The 11,403-nt window shown below is 42.8% G+C and overlaps 1 non-coding gene across 1 annotated transcript; it reads left to right on the top strand.

Moving 5' to 3' along the window:
• Positions 1-585: 585 nt before the first annotated feature.
• Positions 586-694, top strand: LOC120112279 (small nucleolar RNA R71). Its single transcript, XR_005513754.1, has one exon. It is a non-coding gene; the product is annotated as a small nucleolar RNA R71 (small nucleolar RNA).
• Positions 695-11,403: the final 10,709 nt, after the last annotated feature.

Genomic DNA, 11,403 nt, shown 5'->3' on the forward strand with positions numbered 1-11,403 from the left:
ACAAGAAGTAGGATCCCAATCCTCTTCTTCTCTAGAATCCTAGCCTCACAAACAAGAGTCTCTCTCAAATATACGGCCAATCGCCTTACCCTAGGGCTCTCATGAGTCCTATATATAGTCTCAAGACCTTCAGATGATCATAGCCGTCGAAACGCCACCAAAAACACCAAAAGAAAATCGTCCGTACGATTTTTCGCGAGCCCGAGTCGACTCGGCTGAAGTCCGAGTCGACTCTGGCACGTCTGAACAACTTCCAGTTTAACTGGCACGATCTCGAGTCGACTCCACTGTATCTCGAGTCGACTCGACGATGCTCCGAGTCGACTCGACTGTAGTTCGAGTCGACTCTGACAGTCCAGACAGAAACATGGTTTTTGCGGCTTTCTCCTCTCGGGTCGACTCGACAGACCTCGAGTCGACTCGACTGTTCCCGAGTCGACTCGACTGAAGCTCGAGTCGACTCCGACAGTCCGCCAGACAGAAAACTATGCAGAATTGATTTTCCTTCAATTCTCTTCATCACCAAAGGTCTCCACATACCCCAACAGACCTTCATAAAAGAAGCTAATAGTTCTCCAAGTTTCGAATCCGTGATGAGGGCATGAGAGAAGAAGGTCTTTAAATCTTTTCCAACATTCATAAAATGTTTCATTATCTTTTTGTTGGAAATTGCTAATATGTCTTTTCAAAAAGTTGGTCCTTTGTGTGGGGAAGAACTTCTTTAAAAATTCTCTCTGCATATCTTGCCAAGTTCTTATTGATCTAGGTCGCAAAGAGTTTAGCCATGTTTTGGCTTTATCCTTTAAAGAGAAAGGAAACAATGTCAGCTTGAGGACATCCTCGGTGACGTTTGTGTTGGGAACCCGCCCATGCCACTGATATTTCAAAAATTTTTCAGATGGCAGCGGAATCGGCATGCACGAGTTCGACGTTCATCGCATGAACGTTGTTTCGAGACCTTTCGTAATTAGGTAAGAATTAAAACTTTTAAAACTACTAGGAAGATCAAATCTTCACCTTGCGCGGGTAGATGATCACCGCGAATCTGAATTCGTGGTTTTAGGAAGAGGGTTCGCTTGAAGCCGTTCAAACGTCCGGCCTCTACGGGTATCCACACGAAGTAGAGAACCGATCAAAGCTTTCTTGTCTTCCCGGGGTGCTAGCTCCCTTGCAAAGACTCCTTTGATGGCTGATCTCTTCTCTTTCTTTCAACTCTTGAAAGTGCTTGAGAGGAGGAAGAAGAAGGATGAAGAAGAGGAAGTAGATGAACCCCTGCACAGCCTTCTTTCTGTTGCTTGCGCTGGATGAAGAAAAGGAAGAGGAGGAAGCCGCCAACACTTGGAGGTTCCTTCTTTCTTGCTTGCGGCTGCAACTAAGAGGGAGGAAGAGGGTGGCCACGGCACAAGGGAAGAGGGCTCCAATGCTTAGGGCGCCGGCCTCATGGTGCTTCTTATAGCTATCAAGGGCTCCTCCAAAGTTGGAGCCCTAGATAACTTTCCAAAGAAAGAAGGGGGCGCCGGCCCTAGCTCCTCTCTTCTTGTCGCCCCAAGCAATTGGAGAGGGGCTGATGCCCCTCTTAGTTGGTTAACCTAATCCTCTTCCAAAGAGGATTAGGTGCCTCTCTCATGGTTTCATCCTAATCTAATTAGGATTAGCCAATTTGGGTTCAATCTATGCTAGTCCCAATCTAATTAGGACTTGAATGGATCATGACTCAATTGAACTCTTCAATCCTAATCCAATTAGGAGTCATGTTGATTCATTAGATTAATAATTAATTAGGACTTAAGGAATCCTAATCCAATTAGGATTTGTTTAATTTTAGTTCTAATCCAATTAGGACTCTATTTGAATCCGAAGTCCTAATCCAATTAGGATTTCTAGGAATCCTACTCCAAGTAGGAATCCAATTTTAATTCAAAACTCCTAATCTCATTAGGATTGAGGAATCCTATTCCAAGTAGGAATGCCAGTCCTAATAATTAGAACTCTAGGTATCCTACCTGAAGTAGGATTCTTGTTTCAAGTCCAATTAATTAATTCCTTTTTCTTCTTCAACTTCTTATCAATCAAATTGATTTCTTGTGATTCCTAATCACGATTTCAACCATCGGATCGGTCAATACTTCTAGTGTGTGTGACCCCATAGGTTCTATTCTGACTGGTAGTGAGATATATTGTGATCTCTATCACTATATCATTGAAAACTCCTTTCAATGGGTTGGAACGATTCCAACTCAACTCATTAGGGTTTATCGATCATCAAGATAATCCCTATGAGTCCCACCATCCACCAGTGACACCTAGCAGCATGTAGTGGCTACCCAGCAGAATGGAATGATGAACCTCTAGGTGCAGTTAACATGTGATACAGTCCTACTATCGTGGATCCCTACAGGACGGAGGTCATGGACAACTCGTCAAACCCCATCGTCTGTCATATGTCAAGATTTATTCGACTTGAGTTCGATAGTGGAAAACTCTTTCTCCACTTTACTGCCCTGGCCAAGGTCTTAGAACTCAGTCTAACAAATCACATAGGATCACTCCTCTTCTATCAAGGTCGATAGATTTCTTGTAGGTGCATACCCTACTCCTACAGTGAACCTACTGCAGCCAATCTACACTGCATGGACCCATATGGCTAGAGACCATGTATGTGTGCAGTCAAACTACAATAACCTCACTGTGAGTAGCCGAAGCACCGCAGGTCAAAGGACCAGTCACACTACTGCAACATCAAGTAAGTCACTGACGAGTGGATAGACATCCAAGTGACTTCTTGTCTTGGTCACGCTCAGTACCCTTGTTCTCTAACAAGCACCTGCACTATCACTTCAGTGTCCCTACACTGTGGACTCAAGTCTCATCCATCCAGAAGGAAAGTGATCTGTGCACTGATCGGATCGATCACCGTCCTCGTGATGATCCATTGATCAGGAGCATTTAGAAATTAATCACCAATGATACATGGCTCAAATTCTCAACTCTTGAGAATATGTATCATCATCTTATTAATTTCTTGGACGATTCATAGACACATAAACAATATGAATGAAAAAGATGCCTTTTATTTATTCAATAATAAATAGTCAAGTACAAAATTATGTCCCTAGAATCAACAATGTGTCAGCCAAATTGGCTTCTAGGGCATACATCTAACAATCTCCCACTTGCACTAAAGCCAATTGGTCATATATCTTAGGCCCATCTTCTCAAGGTGGGCTTCAGTCTTTTGCTGACTCAGCTGCTTAGTGAAAGGGTCTGCCACGTTATCCGCGGAGTCTACTCTCTGCACCTCTACATATTTCTTCTCCACATAGTCGCGTATGAGGTGAAAGCGCCGCTCTATATGCTTAGACTTCTGATGAGACCTTGGCTCCTTAGCAAGGGCTATGGCGCCATTGTTATCGCAGTAGAGTGTTATGGCGTCTGATGTCATCACATCCAGCTCTGCAATGAATTTCTTGAACCAGAAGCCTTCCTTAGCAGCTTCAGAGGCGGCGATGTATTCGGCTTCCATAGTAGAATCAGCAATGATCGGTTGTTTAGAACTCTTCCAATTCACCGTACCACCATTGCACAAGAACACGTATCCAGATGTTGACTTCCTGTCATCGACATCAGTCATGAAGTCTGAATCTGTGTACCCTTCTACCTTTAACTCTGATGATCCTCCAAAAACCAAGAATAAATCTTTAGTTCTTCTCAAGTACTTAAGAATATTCTTCACAGCTGTCCAGTGTTCTTCACCTGGATTCGACTGATATCTGCTTGTGACACTCACAGCAAGAGCTATATCAGGTTGTGTACATAGCATGGCATACATGAGGCTTCCTATTGCCGATGCATAAGGAATCTTGCTCATGCGTTGAATCTCCTCAGATGTGTTGGGGCACATCTTCTTGGAGAGATGAATTTCATGCCTTAGGGGTAAGAGACCCCTCTTGGAGTTTTCCATGCTGAACCTCTTCAGCACCTCCTCTATGTACATCTTCTGTGAAAGGCCAAGCATCCTTTTAGATCTATCTCTATAGACCTTTATTCCCAAAATATAGGATGCTTCCCCAAGGTCTTTCATGGAGAATTCTTTTGACAACCAGACCTTGACCGAGGTTAGCATGGGAATATCATTCCCAATCAGGAGAATGTCATCTACGTACAGTACGAGAAAAACGACAGCACTCCCATTAACCTTTTTATAAACACATGGTTCCTCTTCGTTTTTGATGAAATCAAACGTTTTGATTGCATCATCGAAACGAGTGTTCCAACTCCGAGAGGCTTGCTTTAGTCCATAGATGGACCTTTGCAGCTTGCAGACCTTGTGATCTCCATCACTGGAAGTGAAACCCAAAGGCTGTTCCATATAGATATCTTCATCAAGATATCCATTCAGGAAAGCAGTTTTCACATCCATCTGCCAGATTTCATAGTCATGAAATGCTGCAATGGCAAGCAATGTCCGGATGGATTTTAGCATGGCTACAGGTGAAAAGGTCTCCTGATAGTCAATACCTTCGCGCTGACTATACCCTTTCGCCACAAGCCTTGCCTTATAGGTCTCTACCTCTCCATCCGAACCTATCTTCCTTTTGTAGATCCATTTGCATCCAATAGGTACAATACCTTCTGGTGGATCTACTAAGGTCCAGACTTGGTTGGAATGCATGGAGTTTATCTCTGACTTCATAGCTTTCAGCCATTTCTCGGAATCGATATCGGATATCGCCTCGTTGTAGGTTTTGGGATCCTGTATGTGATCCCTATCTCCCACTAGGAACATTTCCTCGGTATCCTCTTCTAGTATACCTAAGTATCTCTCGGGAGGATGGGAGAACCTACTAGATCTACGAGGTGGTCGAGGGACATTGTGTACTGGCTCTGTATGAATGGGTTCAATAGGATCCATGACTCGTTGTCTTTCTCGGCGTCCCGGAATCTAAAAACTCTTTTCAGAGACTTTCTCTTCAAGCTCAATTTTCCTCCCACTGCCTCTATCAAGGATAAACTGATTTTCCAAGAAGATGGCATGACGGCTCACAAACACATTGTGATCCTCTGAGATGTAGAAATTGTATCCTAATGACTCTTTAGGATATCCTATAAAACGAGCACTTATGGTCCTAGCCTCTAATTTGTCCGCTTGTAGTCTCTTGACGTGGGCCGGACATCCCCAAATCTTGAGATGACCCAGACTTGGTTTCTTACCATGCCATATCTCATACGGTGTGGTAGGAACGGATTTAGAGGGAACTCTATTCAATAAATAAATCGCTGTGAGTAAGGCATCTCCCCAAAGGAACATAGGTAAATCAGTGAAGCTCATCATGGACCTGACCATATCCAATAGGGTCCGATTCCTCCTCTCTGACACCCCGTTGAGTTGAGGTGTACCCGGAGGTGTCCATTGTGAGACTATGCCGTTTTCTTTGAGATAGTTCCGGAATTCCCCACTAAGGTATTCTCCTCCTCGATCTGATCGAAGAGCCTTAAGAGGTTTTCCAGTTTGTTTTTCTACTTCATTCTTGAACTCTTTGAACTTTTCAAAGGATTCAGACTTGTGTCTCATAAGATACACATACCCATACCGTGAATAATCATCGGTAAAGGTAATGAAGTATGAATAACGTCCCCTGGCTAGCACATCGAATGGGCCACATACATCTGTATGTACTAGGGTAAGTATTTCGGTGGTCCTCTCCCCATGTCCTACAAAGGGCAGTCTAGCCATCTTTCCTTGAAGACAGGACTCGCAAACTGGATATGACTCGGAAGTCAATGAGCCTAAGAGCCCATCTTTATCCATTTTGTTCATCCTATCTTCTCCAATATGGCCAAGTCTGAGGTGCCACAAATATCTTTGGTTTATCTCATCTCTGGATCTTTTGGATCCTTTGGCACTCACATCTTGCTCGGTAACATTCACAGATACATCCATATGTAAATGATAGAGACTGTCAATCATGAAACCACGTGCGACTATTTTATTTCTTAAATAAATAGAACAGCAGTCTTTGTCAAATGTAAAAACATGACCTTCCTGTGCTAGACATGAAACAGAAATCAAATTTCTGCTAGCAACAGGTACATAATAACAGTCTCTAAGTATTAAACTAAATCCAGACGGTAGTCGCAGATGGTAGGTGCCCACAGCCACAGCAGTAACTTTTGCCCCGTTGCCAACCCGAAGGGTTACCGCACCTTCCGCCAGCCTTCTACTTTCCTTTAGACCCTGCATGGTAGTGCACAAATGAGCACTAGAACCAGAATCTATAACCCAACTAGAAGTAGAAGAAACCGTTAGATTAGTTTCAATAATGAGCAAGTCTATACCTTCTGAAGGTGTGTCACCTTTCTTGTTCTTCAGGCTCTCGAGGTATGAAGGACAGTTTCTCTTCCAGTGGCCTTCGACATTGCAGTGGAAACATTTTCCTTTGTCGTTAGCCTTTTTCTTTTGAACTTCCTTCTTTGGCTTCTTGTCTTTCTTCTGCTTCTTTGCAGGCTTCTTTTTCTTCCAAGTAGACTTTCTCTTGGAACCAGAAGTCAACTCAGCAGCGAGGACATTGCCCCTTGAACCTTTCAAGGCTCCCTCAGCAGTTACCAACATGTTGATTAGTTCAGTCTTAGTGCATTCAATCTTATTCATGTGGTAGTTTACTATAAACTGACCAAATGAATCAGGAAGTGACTGTAGGATCAAATCCACTTGCAATTCCTTGTGCATGTCCATACCGAGCTTCTCAAGCTCCTCTAGGTCCTTGATCATGGTCAGACCGTGATCATGGACAGACTGCCCCTCGCGCATCTTCGCTTTGAAAAGCCTCTTGGACACTTCAAAACGAGCTGTGCGACTTTGCTCACCATACAACTCTTGCAGGTGTGCCAGTATGTCCCTAGCAGTCTTTATATTTTCATGCTGGCATTGGAGTTCATTAGACATAGATGCCATCATATAGCATTTTACTCTAATGTCATCGTCCAACCACTTTTTATGCATCTCACGCTGAACATCAGTGGGACGTGCTGGTAATGTGGGGATATCTGAATCGAGTATGTAGCCTATCTTCTCACAGTCCAAAACTATTTTGAGATTTCTAAGCCAGTCCTTGTAATTGGTTCCGGTCAGTCGGTTGGTCTCAAGAATACGGGTCAAAGGGTTTGAAGCCGACATTGTATCTGCAGAGAGTAAAGATTCTAGTTAGACTTTTGTACTTGATCCTAATCTGTCCTAAGGTCTTTTAGAACAAATATGACTCCCACTATTTTCTCGAATTCCTCACACTCCTCTGGTAGGAAAACGGAAATCCCACACGACTAGGATTTCTAGTGGGTACTGCGGTCCCATCGATTTACATGCCACCTCACCTAACAGTTATTGGTGACACATAGATGGATGAGTGTACAACTCTTGTACAATGCTTCTCAAGCATGGTGCAGTGTAACTTGGTCTCTAAGCCATGAAGACCTCACCTAACAGTTATTGGTCCCATTTCTTAGTTAAGTCAGACCCACCGTATAACCGTAGGAATAAAATCGTCATTGGGTCCTCACCTAACAGTTATTGGTGCCCAACCCCACCTTTACCCTACAACATCTCATGTCTATAGAGAGGTCCAGCCCCCCAATGCAACTTGACCACTGTGTCCAGCCGAGACAAGTCAACATCAGAAAGGCCTTAGCAGCTCTACTACAGTGGAAGACCTATTGACTTAATATTGGTTAATCAGGTCTTAGTGTTTGCAACTTGAGCCCTTCATAAGAGGTAATCGAACAATTGGCCAGGTAAGCAGGTGGGAGGCTCCCCTTACTCAGAGAGTAAGGTCCTAATTAAGTAACCACCTTTCATGCTTTCCTAGACACCAATTAGATCAATTAATCTAATATGACTTGCTCATGTCGGTTCACTCTCGACTTGATTGAGGAGGTTTTGATTTAGGTCTCAATTGGGTTTGCTACATCACATGTAGACCTATTTACCCGACTCTCATTCACATCACATGCAAACGGCGCATTGCAGGCAGTTATAATCGCGGCAATAATTAAAGCTAAACTTTAACTAGGTGATGATCATGGATTCTAATTAGGTCGTATTACAAGCACATGCACATCAATCGATCAAGTGGTCTTCAACTCTTGAATTGATTCCAAGCTTCCTTGATTCGATCCTTGATCAACTCTTGATCCCATCGCCGTCAACCGCTTAGACCCCTGTTCATCTCATGCATCGTCTTCGACTTGATCGTTGATGTACATCACATCACAGAAATACAACCAGATGTAAAATAAAAATAAAAATAATTTACATCTCCTTTTAGGAGGCACGCAGGCCTCTCAAAACATCAAATAAGATGCATGCAAGCATCTAAAAAATTACATGACATCGCAGATCACATCGCAGGTCATTATATTTGATACCAAAAGGGGTTGAATCCTATGATCATCACCGTATGCAACAATTATAATTTTCAGATCTGAAAACTAACTGATTGTATCATGACATAGGTCGCTGATCATGCTAATCATGATTCTAAACTTTGTAATCCCATTAATAATGCATTTAGAATCATCTTTTTATCACATAAAAATCAGCATGCAAAAAATCAGCACCCCTGAAAAATCTGCATGCAGAATTTTTCAGCATGCATGATCATTCAATTTTCAGATCTAATAAGCCTTTAGATATTTAATTCTTACCTTAATCTACGAAGCCTAGGCTCTGATACCACTGTTGGGAACCCGCCCATGCCGCTGATATTTCAAAAATTTTTCAGATGGCAGCGGAATCGGCATGCACGAGTTCGACGTTCATCGCATGAACGTTGTTTCGAGACCTTTCGTAATTAGGTAAGAATTAAAACTTTTAAAACTACTAGGAAGATCAAATCTTCACCTTGCGCGGGTAGATGATCACCGCGAATCTGAATTCGTGGTTTTAGGAAGAGGGTTCGCTTGAAGCCGTTCAAACGTCCGGCCTCTACGGGTATCCACACGAAGTAGAGAACCGATCAAAGCTTTCTTGTCTTCCCGGGGTGCTAGCTCCCTTGCAAAGACTCCTTTGATGGCTGATCTCTTCTCTTTCTTTCAACTCTTGAAAGTGCTTGAGAGGAGGAAGAAGAAGGATGAAGAAGAGGAAGTAGATGAACCCCTGCACAGCCTTCTTTCTGTTGCTTGCGCTGGATGAAGAAAAGGAAGAGGAGGAAGCCGCCAACACTTGGAGGTTCCTTCTTTCTTGCTTGCGGCTGCAACTAAGAGGGAGGAAGAGGGTGGCCACGGCACAAGGGAAGAGGGCTCCAATGCTTAGGGCGCCGGCCTCATGGTGCTTCTTATAGCTATCAAGGGCTCCTCCAAAGTTGGAGCCCTAGATAACTTTCCAAAGAAAGAAGGGGGCGCCGGCCCTAGCTCCTCTCTTCTTGTCGCCCCAAGCAATTGGAGAGGGGCTGATGCCCCTCTTAGTTGGTTAACCTAATCCTCTTCCAAAGAGGATTAGGTGCCTCTCTCATGGTTTCATCCTAATCTAATTAGGATTAGCCAATTTGGGTTCAATCTATGCTAGTCCCAATCTAATTAGGACTTGAATGGATCATGACTCAATTGAACTCTTCAATCCTAATCCAATTAGGAGTCATGTTGATTCATTAGATTAATAATTAATTAGGACTTAAGGAATCCTAATCCAATTAGGATTTGTTTAATTTTAGTTCTAATCCAATTAGGACTCTATTTGAATCCGAAGTCCTAATCCAATTAGGATTTCTAGGAATCCTACTCCAAGTAGGAATCCAATTTTAATTCAAAACTCCTAATCTCATTAGGATTGAGGAATCCTATTCCAAGTAGGAATGCCAGTCCTAATAATTAGAACTCTAGGTATCCTACCCGAAGTAGGATTCTTGTTTCAAGTCCAATTAATTAATTCCTTTTTCTTCTTCAACTTCTTATCAATCAAATTGATTTCTTGTGATTCCTAATCACGATTTCAACCATCGGATCGGTCAATACTTCTAGTGTGTGTGACCCCATAGGTTCTATTCTGACTGGTAGTGAGATATATTGTGATCTCTATCACTATATCATTGAAAACTCCTTTCAATGGGTTGGAACGATTCCAACTCAACTCATTAGGGTTTATCGATCATCAAGATAATCCCTATGAGTCCCACCATCCACCAGTGACACCTAGCAGCATGTAGTGGCTACCCAGCAGAATGGAATGATGAACCTCTAGGTGCAGTTAACATGTGATACAGTCCTACTATCGTGGATCCCTACAGGACGGAGGTCATGGACAACTCGTCAAACTCCATCGTCTGTCATATGTCAAGATTTATTCGACTTGAGTTCGATAGTGGAAAACTCTTTCTCCACTTTACTGCCCTGGCCAAGGTCTTAGAACTCAGTCTAACAAATCACATAGGATCACTCCTCTTCTATCAAGGTCGATAGATTCCTTGTAGGTGCATACCCTACTCCTACAGTGAACCTACTGCAGCCAATCTACACTGCATGGACCCATATGGCTAGAGACCATGTATGTGTGCAGTCAAACTACAATAACCTCACTGTGAGTAGCCGAAGCACCGCAGGTCAAAGGACCAGTCACACTACTGCAACATCAAGTAAGTCACTGACGAGTGGATAGACATCCAAGTGACTTCTTGTCTTGGTCACGCTCAGTACCCTTGTTCTCTAACAAGCACCTGCACTATCACTTCAGTGTCCCTACACTGTGGACTCAAGTCTCGTCCATCCAGAAGGAAAGTGATCTGTGCACTGATCGGATCGATCACCGTCCTCGTGATGATCCATTGATCAGGAGCATTTAGAAATTAATCACCAATGATACATGGCTCAAATTCTCAACTCTTGAGAATATGTATCATCATCTTATTAATTTCTTGGACGATTCATAGACACATAAACAATATGAATGAAAAAGATGCCTTTTATTTATTCAATAATAAATAGTCAAGTACAAAATTATGTCCCTAGAATCAACAATGTGTCAGCCAAATTGGCTTCTAGGGCATACATCTAACAGTTTGGCACTCTAAATGTAATGCTCAATTCTTCAAAATCCTTTAAATGAAGATACGGACTCTCGGATTCTAACCCGTGAAACTTGGGCAGCAATTGAATTACCCCGGGTTTGATGTCAAAATGTCCTACATTATCAGGAAAAATTATGCATGAAGGCTAACTAGTCCTAGCCGGTTGTAGATATTGTCTTAGGGTCATAATATGGGGTTCACATTCTCGATCGTGGTGACTCCCCACATCTTCATTTAAATCAGCCATCTCACAAGGTGTGAGATATTGCGAAGGAATTTCAGGAATATGTCCTAAGGGATGATCTAAAGTTGTACGACTTAATCGACCAGTGTCGTCCCTATTCCACTTTAG

This window comes from Phoenix dactylifera, chromosome 13, assembly GCF_051530095.1.
Source record: "Phoenix dactylifera cultivar Ajwa chromosome 13, Ajwa_hap1_PhDact_Kaust_v1.1, whole genome shotgun sequence".
Taxonomy (NCBI): domain Eukaryota; kingdom Viridiplantae; phylum Streptophyta; class Magnoliopsida; order Arecales; family Arecaceae; genus Phoenix; species Phoenix dactylifera.